Source organism: Engystomops pustulosus, chromosome 10 (assembly GCF_040894005.1).
Source record: "Engystomops pustulosus chromosome 10, aEngPut4.maternal, whole genome shotgun sequence".
Lineage (NCBI taxonomy): Eukaryota > Metazoa > Chordata > Amphibia > Anura > Leptodactylidae > Engystomops > Engystomops pustulosus.
The window spans coordinates 33,829,118-33,851,668 of record NC_092420.1 but is presented as its reverse complement, the minus strand read 5'-3'; the positions used below and the strand labels follow the sequence as shown (position 1 = coordinate 33,851,668).

Sequence of the window (22,551 nt, the reverse complement as noted above, 5' to 3'; positions counted from 1 at the left end):
ACTCAGCAGTCAATCAACTAACTTTCCATAAATTACTGAAGCTTGAACGTTCAGCTTCAGGATTGTGGGTGCGGATCCCACAATATTTAGCAGTTCAGCCTGTTCAACACTAGTGTTTATTTAAACAATTCGGTTTCAACTTGGTGTGAAACCTTGGTCAAATAATACAGCAGTTCACAAGTGCATTTATAAACCTCAAGCGTGCCATGATAAGCAAAGTATCCACGACATGGTTGTTCAAGAGCAGCCACTATATAAAGATTTGAAGATGCTTGGACTTGACACTTCAGTCAGCAACTGCTCCTGCATCATGATACTTTTAGAGGCCTCAGATCGCCCTACTCCCACTAACCCCCCCTCAGACCAAAGCCAAATCTCCTTTCCAGTAATTGGGTAAATTTACATATGCTCCACTGGTTCCATGAGCAAATAAAGTTGGGAGCCCCTTTATCTGAAATAGAAAGTATGAAAAAAGTACATAAACTTCCTCATAAACTTCATTAGATTCTATGAACAAGTAATACATTGCTAACATGTATAAAGCACAAGCTAAATTGTCTCTGTACCACACAGTGTCAGGGCAGTGCTTTGCTCTAAAAAGGGCACTGGGAAAAGCCTAAACTATTTGTTTTGCCTTCCAGCCTTTCCTTCTTGCGAAATGAAAAGTATTGAGCATATGAAAAAGTGTGTAAGACAAAATAGCTCCTTTATTACAATCTTTTTTTTTTTTTTAGAAAATAATAAGTTTAGTTTCACCAAATAAACCATATCCTGACCCTACATTTTACCAAAAAATCACCACTGTAGGACCTTTAACCTTATCCAAATGTAGATCAAAATTTTCCTCAAATAGTTTGAAACATCATAAACACAAATACTGTATATATTGTTAATAACAAATATTTGAATCATCCAAAAATACACAAAAAAAGCACAAATGACCATTCACATAACAATACTGCAGAAAATAATTACACTGTGGACCTTCTAGAAATACAATGAAGGCATGTGATATCACATCTTCTCCTTTGCTGTCCTTCACTTTTTCAAAGTAACAGTGCCCCATAAGAGATGAAATTATCACAAAATTTGGATTTTGATATTAATGCATAGAGAGTTAGGTGGTGGGCACTGCACCGGCAGTATTGCAGTGTGGTGTTGTGGCAAAACAACTGATGTACAAAGGACTTTTTTCTAAGCAGAAGTCACCTGTAGAGATATCTGACACCAGCACAAGCGGCTGTGATCTCTGGTCTGTAGTGAGGAGAACAATGGGACCTGTTCCTAGGCACGGATTAGTATAGAAACTTTGAAACTCACTATTTTTCTTCCAGAACTTATGAAATAGTATTTAAAGGAAATATTCCATCAAAATCAAGCACAAAAAGGGACACTTATTCACAGATCCAGGGACTGTGACAGTGGTAATCTATATCTGTTAACCATGGCCTCTTTCTTTCTAAAATCCACTTTTACAATTATGCAAATGGACCGTAAAGGGGTGTTAACAGACCCCACCATGCTGTAATTTCAAGTACACTGTCTCTTCCTGCCTGTGCTAATCTCAAAGTGGAAGGGGAAAGTGCTCCTGCACAGTGTAACAGCCTGGGAAGCTCCAGCATGAAGGGAATCTGGTAATGTCTCTTTAGCCCATCTGGCTCATTGGTATAATTTTAAAAGTTGATTTTTAGAAAGAAGGAGGCCATAGATAACAGATATAAGAAGAATACCACAGTCGAGTTACTTGGGTCTGTGAGTAAAGTCCATTTTTTATCATATTTAATTTTGATGGCATCATTTTGATTTCCTTTTAAAACTTGATGCCACATGCTACCCTACATCAGACACGTATCACCTAAATAATTACAAAACATCTTGTATTCAGCTGTAATCTTTTTACTTTGTATGTATACATCTGCTATATACCAAACATACCTTCTAGTAAGTTATGTTGCTGTTGTTGCAGCATGTTTGCCTGGGGATTACGGAAGAACAGAAAAAGTGCTAACTTTTGTGTTTATTCTCTAACCACTCAGTGCTGTGATCTCTGTGAGATTTCCTGTGTGGTTTAAACGACTTATGATTGGGTCATCATGGGTAATGCTACACATGAGAAATTTAAAGTAACTCAAAGCTACATTCAATGAGATCTAATCGACTCCGCAAGACTATGTCCTCATCTTAGACGTGAGGTCTTGGATTCAATGCAGAAGATATAAGATAGTAGCCGTCAAGGTAGGATGCAAATCTTATGTTTTCATTTAAATTGGAGGAGGCTTCAAGTTTCTGCTACTATGATGGATATAAGAGTGAACTGATAACAATTTGCTATACTACAGGCTGTTGTCCAATATATTGTGAATGTGAAGATTTATAACATTCATGATGAACAAAATATATATCCAGCACACAGACAAATGCAGTGCTTCAACATTTTTAGACATGGGGGCACATTGTGCTGCTGTCAGGCTCAGCACCTTTTCCAGGCTAAAACGACTTGCACAGTTATTTAAGAAGTGTCTGCGCTGGGATTGTGTCCCACGCAACCTTTTTGTGGCACAGCTGCGCTGGCCTCCATGCGACTCATATGAGGGGGCTTTCCATCAGATGGTCGGACCGATTTGGGCTGAGTGTGGTATTTAACTTTTAAATTGTGTTGCACGCCCGATGTTTAAAATGCACCACAAAAAAGATGTTCAGATAAGTGCAGGGAAACGACACATTCAGGATTTGTGGCGCACGATCTTAGTGAATAACCTCATGCTGCATTATAGACGGACAATGCACTTTCAGAGATCTCGAGTGACCTGGTAAGTAAATGTGCCCCAATGTTTCCGATTTTATTTATGGGAATTTTTGTACAGTTATAGTCCTTATAAGATGACAACAAGTGGTAGTTTTCATGGCCTAGGTAATCTATGGATATGAGTTCATTGAAGAAATAGTGCACACAGATCATACAACAGAAATATCTCCATCTTCCACCTGACATAAAGGGTGGTTCAATATAGCTCAGTCTGACAATAGAGTTCAGTCTGACATACTTGGAGAATGTGTTGACTGAGTTTGCCATCCCAAACCCAATACAACTAGAGTAAACTGCTTTGTTGATTTCAGCTGTGATGGTTGAACCTCTGTAAATTTGTTGGACCATGTGCAGTTCCTATAAGGATGTTCCGAAGATGGTCTATAGGGGTTGTGCCACTTATGAAACATGACTTGTGCGTTCCATATGAGCAACATTCCAAGCCAGTGCTATCTTTGGCAAAACTACAGAACTGAATGGAGCACTGGTCAGTCATGTGCAAGCAGTTTTCCTTTCATATAGGGCAGTGATCTGCAAATTGCAGTATGCATACACCAGGGGGTATATTCTTCACTCTAATGGCGTAAACTCCACAGATGAAAAAAAGTAACCAATCTTTAACCAGCTTTAAAGATGAGAAAAAAAATCCAGAAATATATATCAATATGCACTTCTAAACAGTTGATCCCGGTTTTGTCTTGGGCCAGATTTATCAAAAGTTAGGCAAACTGAACTGACGAATGTGGAGGGTGCGCCAAGTTATTGAATAGTGGCGCACAGTCTTGAATTATATTGTGCACAATTCACCATTGGAGAGTGTGCACCATTTTTTTTAATATACAGCATGCAACACAATTCTGTCAAGTCACTGTATTAAATGGCCCTTTAGGTGAAATCTTGTTAGTTCAGCTGCAACACAAAACTTAGTTTAATATATCTGGGCCATTGTACAATAGAGGAAGCTAAAGTGTTGAAGTGCAGGTCAATGATGTATTGTATTGTATGTATATGTGTTGTTTAAGAGGAACTATCAATAAAAGATTTGGATTTGTAAAATAACCTCACTTAAATTTTGGTCAGCAAGTCTGGTGTTTCTGGTCGGGGTTTCTTCACATTCTGAATTCTAATCTTATGTTCATGTGCCGCAAATATGTTGCAGTAACAAATATGAAAGTATTTTCACCTAGATGCTATTTTTTCTGCACCATAAGTGTATGCACAATATATTTATATATTTATATATAAGGTAAATGGCACCACAATTTTAGTAAAAAGCTTATGGGTTTCATATAGTTCAACAATTTTCTAGTGTTATGAAGTATGGAAAAACCCCCAAAATGTAACATCTGCCATATGAAAAAATGGGGAAACAATTTACAAAATGAAATAAAAACTGTGCATCAACGTAATTAACTCATTTATACAGGGTCCATCATTGGTGGTAACTATATAGACAAATTAAATAAAGTAAAAAGCGGGCAGCACTCCATGGTTCAAAATTTCAAAATAAAAGGTGAACTTTATTGAACAAGTGGCGACGTTTCGGTGTGTAACACCTTCATCAAGCACACACCGAAACGTCGCCACTTGTTCAATAAAGTTCACCTTTTATTTTGAAATTTTGAACCATGGAGTGCTGCCCGCTTTTTACTTTATTTAGCTACAAGAGGATCAAGCCAGAACCTTTGTGGGCGCTGCACCCCTCCTTATTAGGAGTCCATAAGATTGTGCTGACTCGGATTTTACTTATTCTATATAGACAAATTATATATTTTTTATTGCAAAAATATTTTTGACAAAGTGCCTAAATGCCCACACTTAGATTGGGAATTATTTGTATGTGAATTAATGTAGGAGTCATTTCATTATGCCACAATATAAACTTTCTTTTTATACCAGAATTTTCTAATTTCTTATTTAACCTAATATTTATTTGGTGCATCGAGAAAGTTTATCTACCTTCATAAAAACATGAAAAAGAAAGAACAAGAACAAGCTCAATGTGTAGCTTATCCCAGGGTTTATGCAGCTATTGTGCAGATTTTCACTTACCTTCTTGGGTTGTGCAGATGGCACAACACATACACAAGCAGTAGTAGGAATGGCACGCTGCCACAGGGAGGCGGTCCCGGTCTGAACACCAACAAAGTGAAATGGCAAATGGTCTCTCCAATCTGGATATCTGTTGGATTCTCCCGTTGATCCACAAAAGATCCATCGCGATTCGTTCCAACGATGTGTTTATTAGAAAGTATAGTATATTACCTCCGTTTGTACACTGTATTTAACAGAATTGTTCAATGATTGCCGAGAATTCGATGTGAATCCTCGTTAAGGTGCACGGGTTTACATAAAACAGTATATATATTAAAAGTTTACGACACTTCAAAGAAAAAACATAAGTAGAAACTAACAAAATATGTACAATTAATAAAATGAATAACTTATTAAATTTCTGTGGTTTTAATCCGTACTACAAAAATGGTGTCCAAATGGTAACAGAGACTGCAACTACAGAAGCCTGGATGGACCATAATAGTGTAGGGCAGGGTTTTGAACTACACACAAAACTACAAATATGGCATCCAAAAAGGTACATGGAACTATAATTACGGGAATCTGGATTGACCAAAATGATGTAGAGCTGAGTACGTGGATCGTCTGGACTGTTTTCTGCACTGGCTTCCATGCAACACAATTAAGGGGTGCCATCGGACGATCCAACTGATTTGTACTGAGTGCAGGATTTAACTTTCAAATTGTGTTGCAAGTCATAGCTCTAACATGCACCACTAAAAAGATGGTGATTATACACTGATGATATTGGGCGCATGATCTTAGTGAATTCGAGGCACAGTGCATTCGAGTCGGACAATGCACTTTCTGTGAACTCTGGTGATGGGCTAAGTAAATGTGTCCCAGAGTGTTCCACACAAATTGCATTTTCTGGTGCACTCAGTTTAACAGTGTGCACCACAATCATGTCAGACGCACTGTATCACCGCAGCCTCGACATAATACTGGCACACAAGCTTCATGAGTACATATGTAAGCAGTTTGCACATGTATTTATGTACAAAAAACACCAGAATACTGGAGCAAACAGATCAGGGCCTTTGACTAGGTTTGTGTCACTATATAAAGAAGAACTATAGCATGTTCTATTTTTTGTCTGTTTTTCAAAGAAAGTTAATACAAGTCAATACAGGAAAAACATACCATAAATGGATGGCATCTATATATGGCTAGAAAACACAGACAGAATATTCATCGATGAAACATGGTTTGTTTGACAAGGGAATTTTAACAGACCCAGGTGTGGGAATTAGGCCTTCCATACGGCAACTTTGCCAAATAAATTTTCATATTTTATAGGAAACATAAAATAGTTTGGGATTGTCATTAATATTGATATTATTATAAGTAACCAGACTCACATTTCAAGGTTCTGTCACCATAAATCGCCCTCTGGTAGGATTCTGGTAAGCGTATTTCACAACACACAAACTTATAAGAGGTGTGTGAATGGAGTGCAAGCATTTACTGCAAACACCCACCTCACTTACTTCATAGATATATTGTTTGTGAACTAAGACATAGCATCATCCTCAAGGAGCATTTGCTGTTTAACACAAAGCTGCCCACAAACCTAATGGAAAATTCAGTGTGTACAGCCAACTGAGGTGGTAATGGAAGGACCTTTATTGACAAATTTATTTTGGTACGAAGATTAAAAACAACAATATAAATGCATCCATATATAGTTACGTTTTGTTCCAACCCATATGGTCATTTTTAGTAATTACCCTGCAAGACCCACTTCTAAAAATGTACAGGATTTCCCGGTGATTTGCATTACTGGAAAAAATAATTTGTTCATTAATTACATAACCGGTAGTAATTTCTCATTCCATATGAAATGTGGAGCCACATCCTACCACATACTAGATAATACCCGATAATAGCAACATGGACACAATGTAGAGCTAGGGATAGGGCCGCAACATCAGACGACTTGAAGATCTACTTATTTGCAATTTGATGGGATTTAAGAGACGAAGATTTTTATGGTTTCTTATTAAGAAAAGCCATCAATAACTGATCATTTCAGGTCCACCTTTCTTTACAAAAGTGAATCAACTTGCAGTATTGGACCCACAAATGAAATGATTGTGGGTCTACTTTCTATCCCCTATGAAATCAATTCTAGTAGCCTTCAAATTTTGATGTCTTTTGCTTTCTGTGTTACAGTTTGGTATTCACTGAAAGATAGGGGCAGCACGGTGTCTCAGTGCACTATATCCTTGCAGCGCTGGGCTACTGGTTTCAAGTCCCATCCAGGTCAATCTCTGCAAAGAGTTTGTATGTTCTCTCTGTGTTTGTGCTGGTTTCCTCCATGTCCTCTGGTTTCTTCCCACACTCATACTGGTAGGTTGATTAGATTGTGGGACAGGGACTGCTTTGGCAAGCTCCAAGCAGCGCTGCGTAATCTGTGTGTGCTATATAAAGGAATTATTAGTCTAGTAGTGTGGAACGCCTGTCTAAACGTTTACACTTGTATACTAAAAGACGCAGTTCACTTACCCTTGATTCCATAGCCACCAGTTTCATTAATCGCTTTAGCATGAGCAGATCAGGTGCAGGCAATGCTTGTTGGATTGCAGTGTGTCCACAAAAGTTTGGATCCCGTCACCTCTGATAAAATGTTGAATCTTTATTTATGCTTCTTTAAAAACCATCATAGACTGGTAGGTATACTTCTTCATAATGTTTTCGGCATTATGGTGGAGTATACATTCAAGTCACGACAAAGGTGTTATTTCTAGCAGTTTGAGTCACGAAAATAAGCATGTTACGATTGTGCATTCGTAGAGGATGGTAATATGGGGAGTTGCTCTGTTAAAAATGTGTCTGCTCCGGAATAATGATATCTTATTTTGAAGTAAGTAGAACATGGAAAATCCTTGATTATTCGTAGGGTGAAATCACAACCTGTTTGTTGTATGGCATGGATCTCGACGATCTAGAGATGTGTAGTTTAGAGTTCGAAGAGGTGAGTTGCACCTTTAACCATGTTCCTTACATACAACTTACCATATTCGTCACGTAGCTCCCAACAGCATCAACACTGTTTCTTTAAAGACAGTGTTGTTTTGATGGTGTACAGTGAGACCACACAGCGTGAACATTTCATATTCTGCAGCAAGTTCCTCTGCAAGCTAGCTAAAATCAATTAAAAAACACAGCTGTAGTTAAAATAGTCTCATCATTTCTGCATAATGTACACTGATTTACAAATGTGTGTTTTTTAATAATATCAGATCTGTTATCCATTTCATTTGCATGACATATATAAAAAGTAGGCATGCTACAGTTCCATCATTAAGTTCAAGGCTGGAAAGTAGAATTTTGGGAATAAAACAGTAAGAGAAACGTAATAAACAGATATATTTATGAAATATTGAGATTTTTATTATGTTAAGCTTATAAAGTAAGAGTAGTATGTCACACATCTCCTGACCCTCCGAGAGTTTATAGAAATGCAGCAGAACTAATAAGCATGTGGAAAAAATCAATGCAGAGGATGATTAACAAGGGTCAAGACTGACATCAGATTTGATATGAGTCAGACTCTTGGTGCATTGTAGGAAGTCATAAAAGACAACATAACATGGATTGTTTTTTGAAAATTAGTATCTGTCTAATTTTTCTGAGCCCAAGTGGGCTCTCAAACTAGCTGGGGTGAAGGAGTATTTGCACATCATGCAGCATTCATTGTACTTTATTCAGAATCTCGCACTCAGACAATGTATAATATTGGAGTGGTGTCACCACTTTTCATCTTGACCCCTTCTGCTATTCCAATTAAACAGTTGCTATGTCAATTGCATAACTGCTCATGTCAACAAGTAGGGTTGGCTCCTTCTCAGCAACGCAGAAATACTGATCATATCTACTTAAAGAGGCACCATCTGACTGTTATGAGGCTTATCCTCCACCAAGTGTGCGACCACACATTCAGCTTTTCATATGCAGATTTTGATGCCCTAACAAGAAACGGAGTAAAAGTAGGAGGGGAAGAAGCTCCATGCAATTATTTGTCTTAACCCAATATGATCCACACCTGCATTTGGCTCCAAAAACTGCATCTGAAAAACTGAATGTGTGGATTAATTTCTGCCGACTTGCTAAAACTTAGTACGTGCACTATTTTTTGGAGCCTTCATTGCTATAAAATAAAGGCACATTTTCAAATTTACTTAGATGGGTTTTTGTACAGTTTTAGAAAGATCTGGTGATTTTCAAAGAAATTAATAATGGAATGTGAAGTTATCAGACACCTAGATCTGTAATATTAACCACAATTTCCTCTGAAACATGTATACATTGTTCATATGATCAGATTACAAGACTACTTTTACTGTAGCAGGTGTCCTATTGGTTTTTGAATAAAAGATAATGATCTGATAGATAGATGGATAGATATAGGGTAGTGGGTCAGGAGTAATATAATATATACATTGGCACTTACATCATTTACCTGAATAGAAATCTGTTGATTATGATGTCATGTCCTGTCTTTAAAGTGATTTTGCTATTCTAATACTTACAACATTCTTTAAGTACATTTAGATCTAATAAAGGACCGTATATAATGAAAAATCATAAAAAATATCACCATGCTATACGTTACAGTAACATCTGGCCAAACTAAATGAGCTGTTTAAAAGTAACCCAAATAACCCTACAGTAAATACCTATGTACAATTACAATCTAAATAACCATTCTGGGAGATTTTTTTGTAAATCTGTATACAAAGATTCTGACCATTGCAGAAACCTGTTATGGCAGATGCACACAACAGTGAAAAAAGGCAATGTGCATGTGGCAGCACTAAATCAGTGCCCATGGGCGAACTGTACGTCTAATCCGTTAAAATGAAGGATGTCCTAGTAAAATTCTTTTTTTTTCACAGATCACTCATTGACTATAATTCATGAGGATCTGTGTCAGACTGATGCAAATAGGTCATGAAACTTCTAACTTCTGTTTCAACTTCTGTTTTTATTGGCGATTTTTGCCGGTATCTCTAACCCAGTTAATGCGCAGCCCACCATCCTAACCTTTTCTAGTTCCTCCTACTGGAAATGTGAGAATAAATGTAACCCTATTTTTCAGTGGTGTAATGAAAGTGCTCCAAGTGCAGGGGCAAAATTGCTAATGAGGTTCCCATTTAATAATGCTACACGATACAACTTTATTGATCCCGGGGAGGGGGATAGAGGAATTCATTGTACATAGTGACAAGCATATAGTTACAAACATTTGACAGGCTTATGGTTATGAATATGTTACAGACAGTGCACTACAATACATTCAAGGAACAGACATTAACAAATTACTATACCTGCTTCCTTTTAGTTAGTTCCATCCTTACTTGTTGCTTGTTAATCAGATACATACAAATATACATAGATTACACAATACAGGGTTTCATACATATTTACAGGATACATACGGTTTACAGGTAAACAACGCACAGTAGACACAAGTTACATAGTTTATGCGATTATTAACAGGCATAAATCGAAGTGTCGCTGTTTGCTGCAGCCATGTGGACACTGTATGCTGCTCTGATGGCGCCCGGATCCATAGCTGCCTGATTACTGTTCGCTATCAAGTGGCTGTTTGTTCAGAATTTTGGTGCTCAGTGACACTTGTCTTCCTGAAACCAGGGCTCTTTTGCATCCAGACGAGCATCCCAAGCTGCCTGGTGCTGGTAAAAATCCCCTGGTGTGGCATGGGATGATACTGCTGGGATGTGCGGGGTCTGGTAGGCCCTGGGGTCTGGTGGGAAGGGCCAGGTAGATCACAGGGCCTGATAGAGGGACCTGGTAGGTCACAGGGACTGATGGGTTACAGGCCCTGGTAGGTCACAGGGCCTGGTGAAAGGGGCCTCGTAGGTCACAAGGCCTGTTGGTGTAAGATGTCCCATGGTTGTTACCTGTGGTAGCTGATTGTATCAGGAGGGTAGGCCACACTTGGCAGTGGCACTCTATCTATAGTGGACAGGCTGCAGTGGAGGCCCAGCTGTAGTTGGCTCAAGGCTAGAGTGAGTGGCAGATGAGACATGGTAGCATTGAATCCTACTCACCCCTCCCAAATTTCAGTGTTTTATAGTGTCATACTTTATAGAAGCCAGAGGTTATTCTTTTTTTGCAACCTTTCTATAATTGGTGAGTGAGGACCTGCTCTTTTACGGCTCAGGCAGTTGGCATGGTACTATGGAATCAGTGACCATGTGCATGAGCCCATTAAAAGTATTGGGGCAGTGTGTTAGCCCCATGGCACACAGTCCCAAAACACATATGTGTGCATGAGGCCTTAGGTTGTGTCCTAATTTAAGTGCCTCTCTTTTAGGGTGACTTCCCCCTTCCTTTTTGCATTGAACTAATCTCATGTTTAATTCTCCTTTCTTAGTAAGTACCCTGAGGCCAAAGTGCATAAAGCAGTAATATGACAAAACTTGCTGCATAGAAACTATGACATAACTGAACCTTTTTTTCTGGTGAAAATGCTAGAACCAATCTTACAAAATATATATGTTACCAGAACCAACCTTACTGCATATATATGTTACCAGAACCAAGATTACTATATAAATACAGCAAAAGAAAGAAGATTACTACATAGAAACGGGACTTATATTTCAGCAGAATTATCACAGTGTCTGCTGCTGGATGGTAAATCTGGCGCAATAGGATGGCTCATAAGTGAAGATAACAGGGTCACATCACAGGGGAGATGCTACAAAATTGAGTAATAGCAACACTTTCTGTAAATTTAGATTAGAGAATTTATCTATGTTATCATCTACCTGGCCACCATGTCAGCTTCTTCCAGCCATGATTTATCTGCAGATTTAGCAAAACAAGTATTTTAGTAACTTCATAATACAAACTGAAGACTGTTCAGCTCACAGAAGCCAATATAGGAACAGTGCCCCCACAATAGCCAATAATAGGCCTCACAGTAGCCAATATAATTACAGTGCCCCCACAAAAGCCAATGTAGATACAGTGCCTCCACAGTAGAAATATATTCACAGGAGCCCCACAGAAGCCAATTTAGTCACAGTGCCACCCACAGTAACCAAGGCACAATGCCCCCTACAATAGCCAAGTCTCACGGCCCACCAAAGTAGTCAATATAGTCACAATGTAGATAAAAGTCACACTGCCCCCTACAGTAGCCAAGTAGCAATGCACCCACAGTAAGCATTATTCATGTTAGTCATATATTTCTGTAAATTCAAGGGTTATGCAAATTATTAGGCTAACACTCAACAACTGTGGAAACAGAAAATAATTTTAGCCAAGTGACTACATTAACACGATAGAAAGTAGGAAGCAAAAGAGCCAAGCTCCTTCCTCATTTCCGAGGGAACCTACTTGTTGTGTGCATGAACTATTGGACATGCTATGTTCAAAGTCAGAAGCCATCAACTAAAACAAGATAGTAAAGACATTTTTGAAGACGCCATCCTCAGTGTTCAATAGCATTTGTTCTTTGGTCTATTCCAATTTTTCCGATCACATTTAAGGTTTCTGTGGTGAGGATTATGGTAGAAGTTTTGCGACCACCAAATTTCAGTTAACATGTATTCTGAAAAGAGTAATTTGTCTCATGAACAGGTGTGCTGCCTTTGTACTCATCCATTCCTTTGTACCTGCTCGTTCTGAGTGCTGAGTGTTATATATGAAAACTGCTATATATTAAATAGTTCTTGCATTGTCTGAAATTGTCATCACTGGTTAAATACTGTCAGAGTTTTTAAAGGTAACCTGTTATCTACTTTTACCCCACTAGCTACCCCATAGCAATATGATACCAGAACCATTATTCAAGCTGTTATGGAGCGTATAAGGGTCTAAATTGACCTCCCCCCATCTAGTACTCCAAACTGGCAAGATTTCACATAAAATATAGAATCCTAGAAAGGACTTGTCATACCCTACGTGAGGATGCTGCTAGTTTAGCGGGTTAAAAGTAGGTCTCAGGTACTCTTGGGGACACATGGCTGTCCAAATTACTCTATTCACAGAATCTGCCTGCCCTGTGAGCAACCGCAGACAGAACTTTCTTTATACACTGCATGTACGAAGGGCTGGGGTTGAGTGCCTTTGTGAGTGGGTCCTCACTTGTGCACGATGGGATATTCTGAGGAGAAAGAGAGAAAAGCGCGAATAGACTCAAGTGGAATCTTACGGATGGAAAAGAGAGCAAATGGTTCGTCTCTCACCTGGTGTCAGAAGTTTTGGGCGTATTGGATCATGAAGGGAACTGTTCAGGGTCCTTGGTATATCCTTTGGAACGCTGCTAGCCACGAGATTCCTGTCCCCTCTCCCAGAAGGCGGCTTGTTGAGAAGTACTGATGCACAAAATGTTTGCGATCTCGTAGAGTGAGGCGCTGCGTCGTCTAATTTATGACACGGTTGAGTGTTCAAGTTGTTTCAATATAATGGTAAATTCACTACGCGTTTTGGCTTCAGTCCGAAGCCTTGAACACTCAACCATGTCATAAATTAGACATAGCAGCGCCTCTCTCTACAAGATCACAAACCTTTTGTGCATTTATACACTGCATGGCATGGCAGAGGTACCGAACTTACAGAAGTCTCTGGTAGCAATAAAGATGCTGTAGACTGAAGCCTGTGATTATCTCTCTGATGCTTCCTGCTGCTCTTGGCCCAGGAGGAGTGGGAAAGGGGGCTCAGGCAGTATGTCTTAAAGTCAGGATCAAGATGCTGTCTGCACTGCACCAGCTGCTTATGACCCGGGGCCAGTACTAGGGTGCCACACTGCCTCCCACTCTGTGGGGCACTGTCCTGGCCACCAATAGTAATCAACAATATGTGCATCTTTAAGACACACAAACTGCTTATTACCTGATGCAGGCAGCACAATGTTACCACGGCTTATACACTGTTAGCCTTCAACTAAGCAGTGGTGTTATTGGCACTGCCATTGTCATAAAGAGGACTCTGGAAGAGAGAAACAGCATGGGAGCAAGGTGGAGGTTAAAAAGAGCAATGGTAGGTGAGTATACATTTGTTAAAATTTTCTGCTGTGCCAAATATATACTGGGTGTAGAAGAAGAGTGGAGAAACAATGAGAGAGACAGAGCGCCCCTATGGGTATTACCCTTGATAATATAGTTATCGATATTGTGGTATTCCACTCACCTCTAAGGGTTGTGCATCAAGGGCACAACACCTTTTGAAGCCTGTAGTGATACTATAAACCGCTGCCTGGTCCCACTATTCTCTCTCCTGCAAATAGTATGCAATGTTCAAGAGCATCCAATTGGGTTGTGTTGATCCTCTCCTCCAATTTGGGACATAAAAAAGCGCTGGCTTGCTTGAAAAATATTTCTTCTTTATTTAAACCAAATGGCATTAAAATAATCAAAGGTAGTTAAAATTACAAAAATGGAATATCGCGTTTCGCGCTAAAACTTAGCGCTTCATCAGATTCCTCCTCCTTCATCAGAATATGATGAAGCGCTAAGTTCTAGCACAGTGATGGGCAACCTTTTTAGCTTGGCGTGTCAAAATTCGCCAAAAAACCAAGCATAACTCGGGTGGTGTGTCACCTTGACAAAAAAACATAATTTTGTAATATTTTTAGTTTAAATAACAAATATGTATACTATTTAACTTCTAGGGTACTTTAACCGTAGGTTATAGCGAGGGCGCAGGCGCCACTGTCTGCATCTCCCTCATGAGGAGCAAAATAATCACAATGTCTGGCTATTTGCAAGGCGTTGCGATTATTTCAGGGCTTGCACGTCACAAAACTGACACACAAGCCCTGATGACTGTCTTCTATCATACAGTGCACTGACCTTACTCACTGTATGATGGGAGTGGTTGTTCTCCCTGGTCCCTGCTGTGGAGATGGTCAGTGTAGAGGTGGCAGCTGCTGGGACATCACACAAGGCAGCAGCAATGTGGCCTCTGACTGTGCTGCCACCCTCCCCCTCCACAGCTATCAGGAGCTGCAGAGGAGCCTCCTGGATGTATGGCTGGGTCACCTCTCTTGCTGTGCCCCGTCCTGATACCTGTGCTGACTGGAGACACTAGGCACAGCTCACACATGGGGAGGGGCTGGCCCGGGGGAGGAGGAGGAGGGGGGAGTGCTGGAAGCTCAGTGCAATCTCTCAGCTTCCCGGCTACTGCACCTGGTCATGTAGGATGAAACTTAACTCTCAGGCAGCCACGTGTCAGTAAAAATGGCTACGCGTGTCAGCACTGACACACGTGTCATAGGTTAGCCATCACTGTTCTAGCACTACGGAATATGATGACGCTCTATAAATAAAGATTATTATTATTCATTTTTGGTATATAATTTTATATGTAGGACCCTGAGTAGAGCTAACTGTACCCTCATATGGAGCAGCCACATTACTGTATGTAATCTTTTACACCAAGCTAATAGATAAATTATTATTTTTATGTCTCATTGTATGTGAAAACATTGAAATAACATCTTGGCATCATTTAGATTATTGTTAATTGTCACTAACCTTACTGTAAAGCCAAAGCGAGAAGGTAACTTATCTAATGAACCCATTCAGCAAACACAGTTTGGATTTGGTTTTATTGTAGTCAGTTGCAGGTTTTATACACATAATCCGCACAACCTGCAGCTTTCCATTAATAGGTTTTTTAAAAAGAATTTGCAGAGAGTAAGCTCTGAAATACTAGACTATATACAGAAAAATAGGTTTCAATGGCAGCGCTGTCTATAATTATCATTAAGCGTTTCCTCTATAACCATGATTATTTGGCACCATACGGTACACACGACTGTTTAATCAGTTGGCAGATTTCCCAAATGTTGTTTGAGGTTAATTTTTGTAATTAGTATATACATTTGAAGGCATCTTATACTCTGTATACATACTGGAGCTGGAAGATTGAAAATACAAGGCAGAAGAATATGTTAGTGTATGCAAAATGTCTCAGGAAATAGAAGGGGGAGGGAAGGGATAGGAGCCGAAGATGCAGCCATGAGGATGAGCTATGGAATGCAGATTGCTGATTAGCGCACTCCATTGCATTCACATAAGTGCTTGTCAGCTCCTATGTAAAACAGCAGTAATGAGAAAATCCATTCACCCAACTGATTTAACATTTAGGTCCTTCTCGGTTGTAAAATTTGAGGGGCGGCTTTAGATAAAAAAAAAATAAAAATTCTTTGTATTTTTACAAAAATGTACATTTTTCTCCAGCTATTCTGTTTACAGCAACATTCTTATAGGCTTATTTTCTCACATGTAACAGTATATCCACATGGAGAAAACTACAAATATTCTACAGCAGATTTTTGTTGAAGGAGCTCTCAGGCTTATGTATTTTGCGAATGTAACCATAGGATAACCTCCAGTGGCCATAACAGCACCCATGTTTACCACTTCTTTGTGATTTCCATTATATCCAGTTTACTGTGTTATGATATTAGATAAGGTAAATACTTGGATCATTAGAATGAGGTACAAACACTATCTAAGCACTAACAACATGTATCACTCTTATTGCTTTCTTTTTTTGTAGAACTTTTTGTGAGACTTTTTAGGTGCAGAATCAAGCAGCGTACCAAAGTTATCTGCCTCCAGTATGTATTGCAGTGGCCGGATGTATCTTTGTAGCCCAGATGTTTGTCCCAAATCAGAGTATGCGAGAGCCAGACTTACTTTTGGGAGCTGCTATTTGGAACGAAAAAGTTGGACAACACAAAAAGCTGCAAAAATGAGACTAAACAGGCAAGTCATCACATGGGGAAAAACCTAAGATACAGGTCCGACTACAGGAAACATGAAAAAGTGGCAGCCGAAAAACTATGATACAAGTGCCCCAATGTCCCACAATTATCAAAACTAGAGCAGTCTGTACTATGTGCAGTTTACCTGTGGTGTATGCTGGGTGCGCCAGATTCATCAAAACTGGAACACGTTCATCATGAATCTGGCATCCCCTGCACCGCTCTGGAAGTGGGCACCATTTTCTTCGGTGCACTTTTTTATTTTGCAGAACGTGGGGCAGACAGAATTGTGGTGCACGTCAATAATAAATGTGGCGCAAACTCTAACTAAGCACTGACAAGCCCTTTAGGTGCAAATTATTTCTGTCTTGTCAGGCACAGGGCAGTCGTGACACAAAACTGGGGCAGACAATTTAAAGATACATGTGCAAGCAGTTTTTCTTTTCAGTGGAAAGTTAAACCAAAAACTGGCACAAACACTTTGATAAATGTGGCCTATTATGCTTGGTTCTGTAGGGTCCCAGCAATAGAATTCCAAGTTTTCAGAAAATCATTTATGCTGAAAATTTGGGATGAAAGTTGTTTATTAGTGAACTCCTTAAAAGAGAAATATCTAATTTTAGTTTCATATTTAGATAATTAATAATTTAATATTATTGCTGTTCTTTTAAAAATTCAATGGCCAATTTGCAAAGATTAAGATTTACTGGACAGATAACTTTCCATAGACTAATAGGGGGATATTTATCAGGACCTCTGCGCACCGCCAGTGGCGCAGAGGCCCTGAAATAATCGCAAATGCTAGCTTATTGCTAGCTTTTGCGATTATTTTCCCCAATCCGCCACCTTCACGCCAGTGGGGCGTGAAGGGGCGTGAAGGGGCGTGAAGGGGGGGCGCGGCCGGCCGAGTGGGGGGCGTGGCCGGCTGGGAGTGGCCCGGTGCGGGGCGTTACTGTCCCCGCGCCTGCGCACTCGCTGCTGCCGGCGACTTTTCTGCCTGGCCCCCAGTAACACATCTGCATACAGCTGTGTCACACCCAGTATTAGACCTTTATATGTACCTTCACCCCTACCAGATATGTAGTTCCATGTAACATACACCTAAACCCCTACCAGACACGCAGTCCCAGGTAACATACACCTCAGTCCGTACCAACCATGAAGTCCCATGTAACATACACCTCAGCCCGCACTAGCCACACAGTCCTATGTAACATACACCTCAGCCTGCACAGCCATGCAGTCCCATGTAACATACACCTCTCATGCACCAGCCACACAGTCCCATGTAACATACACCTCAGCTGGCACAGCCATGCAGTCCCATTTAATGTACAATGTACACACAGCCACAGGTAACAGACACCCCAGCCCGTACTAGACACAGTCCCATGTAACATCCACCTCAGCCACACAGTCCCATGTAACATCCACCTCAGCCACACAGTCCCATGTAAATACACCTCAGCCACACAGTCCCATGTAAATACACCTCAGCCACACAGTCCCATGTAACATACACCTCAGCCACACAGTCCCACGTAACATACACATCAGCCACACAGTCCCGTGTGACATACACCTCAGCCCCCACCAGCCACGCAGTCCCATGTAACATATACCTCAGCCCCCACCAGCTATACAGTCCCATGTAACATACACCTCAGCCACATCAGCCATGCAGTTGGATGTAACATATACCACAGCCTGGACCAGACATGCAGTCCCATGTAACATACACCACAGTTCCCACCAGCCATACAGTCCCCTGTAGCATACTTCTCAGCCACACCAGACATACGGTCCCATGTAACACCTACCTCAGCCACACCAACCATACAGTCCCATGTAACATCCACCTGAGCCACACAGTCCCATGTAACATACACCTCACCCCGAACCAGCCATGCAGTCCCATGTAACATCCACCTCAGCCACACAGTCCCATGTAATATACACCTCATCCACACAGTCCCATGTAATATACACCTCAGCCACACACTCCCATGTAACATAAACCTCAGCCCCCACCCCCCAGACACACAGCCCCATGTAAGATGAATCTCAGCCTGCACCAGCCATACAGTCCCAGGTAACATACACCTCAGCCACATAAGCCATGCAGTTGGATGTGACATACACCTCAGCCTGCATCAGACATGTAGTCCCGTGTAACATACACCTCAGACTGCAACAGACACACAGTCCCATGTAACATACATCTCTGTCCGCACCAGCCATACAGTCCCATAAAACATACACCTCAGCCACACCAGCCATACAGTCCCATGTTACATACACCTAAGCCCGCACCAGCCATACAGTCCCATGTAACATACACCTCAGCCTGCACCAGCCATGCAGTCCCATGTAACATACACCTCTGTCCACACCAGCCATACAGTCCCATGTAACATACACTTCAGTCCGTACCAGCCATACAGTCCCATGTAACATACACCAAAGTCCGCACCAGCCATGCAGTCCCATGTAACATACACCTCAGCCACATCAGCCATGCAGTTGGATGTAAAATGCACCTGACACACAGTCCCATGTAACATCCACCTCAGCCACACAGTCCCATGTAACATACACCTCAGCCTGCACCAGACATGTAGTCCCGTGTAACATACACCTCAGACTGCAACAGACACACAGTCCCATGTAACATACATCTCTGTCCGCACCAGCCATACAGTCCCATAAAACATACACCTCAGCCACACCAGCCATACAGTCCCATGTTACATACACCTAAGCCCGCACCAGCCATACAGTCCCATGTAACATACACCTCAGCCCGCACTAGCCACACAGTCCCATGTAACATACGCCTCTGTCCGCACCAGCCATGCAGTCCCATGTAACATCCACCTCAGCCACACCAGCCATACAGTCCCATGTAACATACACCTCAGCTTGCACCAGCCATACAGTCCCATGTAACATACACCTCAGCTCGCACCAGCCATACAGTCCCATGTAACATACACCTCAGGTACACCAGCCATGTAGTCCCATGTCAGCTGGTCGGGTAGGGGGGGGGGCGATCGGGGTGAGGAGGGTGGTCGGTGGGAGGGGGCCAATGGCCCCCCCACCCGACCAGCTGACATGGGACTGTATTGCTGGTGTACCTGAGGTGTATGTTACATGGGACTATAAGGCTGGTCACTGAGAGCGGTCTCTAGTTGGGAGCAATGCTCTGCAGCAACGCTGCAGCACATCACTCCATCCAGAGGCAGTCAGCTCACAGCAGTGTTCGGGGGCAGGGCTACGAGCAGACTTTCTCTGCCTGTCTGGGAGCTATGTGCTGTAGCAGCACCAGTGGGCATTGCTCCCAGTGTGCGTCAGACATGCTCAGCTGGTGTTGTCATATATACAAGGCTTTAATTTTTTGTGTAGTGTTGATGCACTTTGGCTGCACAGAGGAGCTGTCATTACACTTTCCAGGCTTTAATGGTAACTAGAAAGCTCTGCTGACCATGTCTCAGTATACACAGAAAAGCTGACAATTCAGCACTGAAGTCTGCAATATTAATTACAGATGATGATGACAAAAAATGATAAATCTACCCCATTTGCTAATAATAAAGCCCTTAAACTTGTCATTTAATCAATTAAATTCAAATCTATTGTTCTATATTAATTATCTGCTAGGTAAATCATCAAGATTCATTACAAATCTTATTCAGTATCTGCGTGCATTTTTTTCATTGTAGCTGGTTTCACATTTTCCAGCAATATTCTAGTTCATTATCATTTTTTTGCAAAGATGATTTTCTTTTTCAACCTGCAATACAACTTTTTCTGTAAATTGGAGCAATACGGATATAAATACACGCAATCAAGGTTACATGTATGTGCTACATAGGGGAGTGCTGTTCATTCCCATTAGTCATTAATGAGGTTCTGCATATTCTTTTTTGTTTGCTCTCATATTAACATAAAATTCTCATGGAATAAATATCATGTCTGGATATTGTCCAAAATTCTGGCTCCTGCAGTGGTATGGACCACTGATCTCCTTAGAGATGTGGTCCTCATCATACTGGCTCAGTGACAAAGTTGGAACATGATAAAATACAGATGAACGAACAGCAGAATTCGAGTCCAGATTTAGAAATTCAGGAAATTCAGTTCAAGCAACAACCTCGAGGGTGATGGTTACCTGCTATTTCTCTTCTCCAGTGATGGCTATTTGGGTGACATTTAGCTCTACTCCATAAGCCATTGTTAGTGACACAGCTTAGCTGCTTGGTAGTCTGAGGAACAAAGCTCTGATGGAACTTATGCAGATGGTAGTAATACTAGCAGTAGTAGGCCCCCTGTAATTCTGCTTGTACCTTTTTTTTTTAGGAAAGTAATTTCATAAATACAGTGAAATAATAAATACTAAAACTGCAAAGCTAGGTCGGAAGCAGGTCTACTCTCCATGGCTCCCATATCCCACTATACTCCACTTCTCATGTTACACCAGATACAGAGGTATAACTTCAGTGGTAGCAGACAGGGTTGGCTCCAGGTTTCAGTAGGCCCCTGGGTGTCAGCCCCAGTGGGCCCCTTTGCAGTGAACTCACGTGGTGGCATTGAAAATTCAGCCTGGCAATTGCCTAGGTATGCCCAGTGCTGATGCCGGCCCTGGAAGCAGGCATAGCAGCTTCTATGAGGCTTGCAGTGTCAGGGGACCTCATAATCCAACCTGACACACTAAAGAGTAGAGGTGGTGCACATTTATATACATATTGTACTGCACATTGTACAGCATGATATGTGATGCATATATGCTGTATCTGTGAAGTGTATATACTGTATACACTCACCGGCCACTTTATTAGGTACACCTGTCCAACTGCTCGTTAACACTTAATTTCTAATCAGCCAATCACATGGCGGCAACTCAGTGCATTTAGGCATGTAGACATGGTCAAGACAATCTCCTGCAGTTCAAACCGAGCATCAGTATGGGGAACAACGGTGATTTGAGTGCCTTTGAACGTGGCATGGTTGTTGGTGCCAGAAGGGCTGGTCTGAGTATTTCAGAAACTGCTGATCTACTGGGATTTTCACGCACAACCATCTCTAGGGTTTACAGAGAATGGTCCGAAAAAGAAAAAACATCCAGTGAGTGGCAGTTCTGTGGGCGGAAATGCCTTGTTGATGCCAGAGGTCAGAGGAGAATGGGCAGACTGGTTTGAGCTGATAGAAAGGCAACAGTGACTCAAATCGCCACCCGTTACAACCAAGGTAGGCAGAAGAGAATCTCTGAATGCACAGTACGTTGAACTTTGAGGAAGATGGGTTACAGCAGCAGAAGACCACACCGGGTGCCACTCCTTTCAGCTAAGAACAGGAAACTGAGGCTACAATTTGCACAATCTCATCGAAATTGGACAGTAGAAGATTGGAAAAACGTTGCCTGGTCTGATGAGTCTCGATTTCTGCTGCGACATTCGGATGGTAGGGTCAGAATTTGGCGTCAACAACATGGAAGCATGGATCCATCCTGCCTTGTATCAACGGTTCAGGCTGGTGGTGGTGGTGTCATGGTGTGGGGAATATCTTCTTGGCATTCTTTCGGCCCCTTGGTACCAATTGAACATCGTTGCAACGCCACAGCCTACCTGAGTATTGTTGCTGACCATGTCCATCAATTTATGACCACAATGTACCCAACATCTGATGGCTACTTTCAGCAGGATAATGTGCCATGTCATAAAGCTGGAATCATCTCAGACTGGTTTCTTGAACATGACAATGAGTTCACTTTACTCAAATGGTCTCCACAGTCACCAGATCTCAATCCATAGAGCATCTTTGGGATGTGGTGGAGCAGGAGATTCGCATCATGGATGTGCAGCCGACAAATCTGCGGCAACTGTGTGATGCCATCATGTCAATATGGACCAAAATC

At 41.3% G+C, this 22,551-nt stretch overlaps 1 protein-coding gene across 2 annotated transcripts in view; it reads left to right on the top strand.

The window, feature by feature from the left end:
* The first annotated feature begins 2,101 nt into the window (after nucleotides 1-2,101).
* Nucleotides 2,102-22,551, top strand: part of GRAP2 (GRB2 related adaptor protein 2) — a 153,127-nt gene continuing 132,677 nt past the window's right edge. Inside the window, exon 1 of one of the 2 annotated variants that reach the window (XM_072128061.1) lies at nucleotides 2,102-2,235. The gene's annotated coding sequence lies outside the window, so the exon portion shown is untranslated. The remainder of the gene's footprint in view (nucleotides 2,236-22,551) is intronic. The other variant, XM_072128060.1, reaches the window with a different exon arrangement.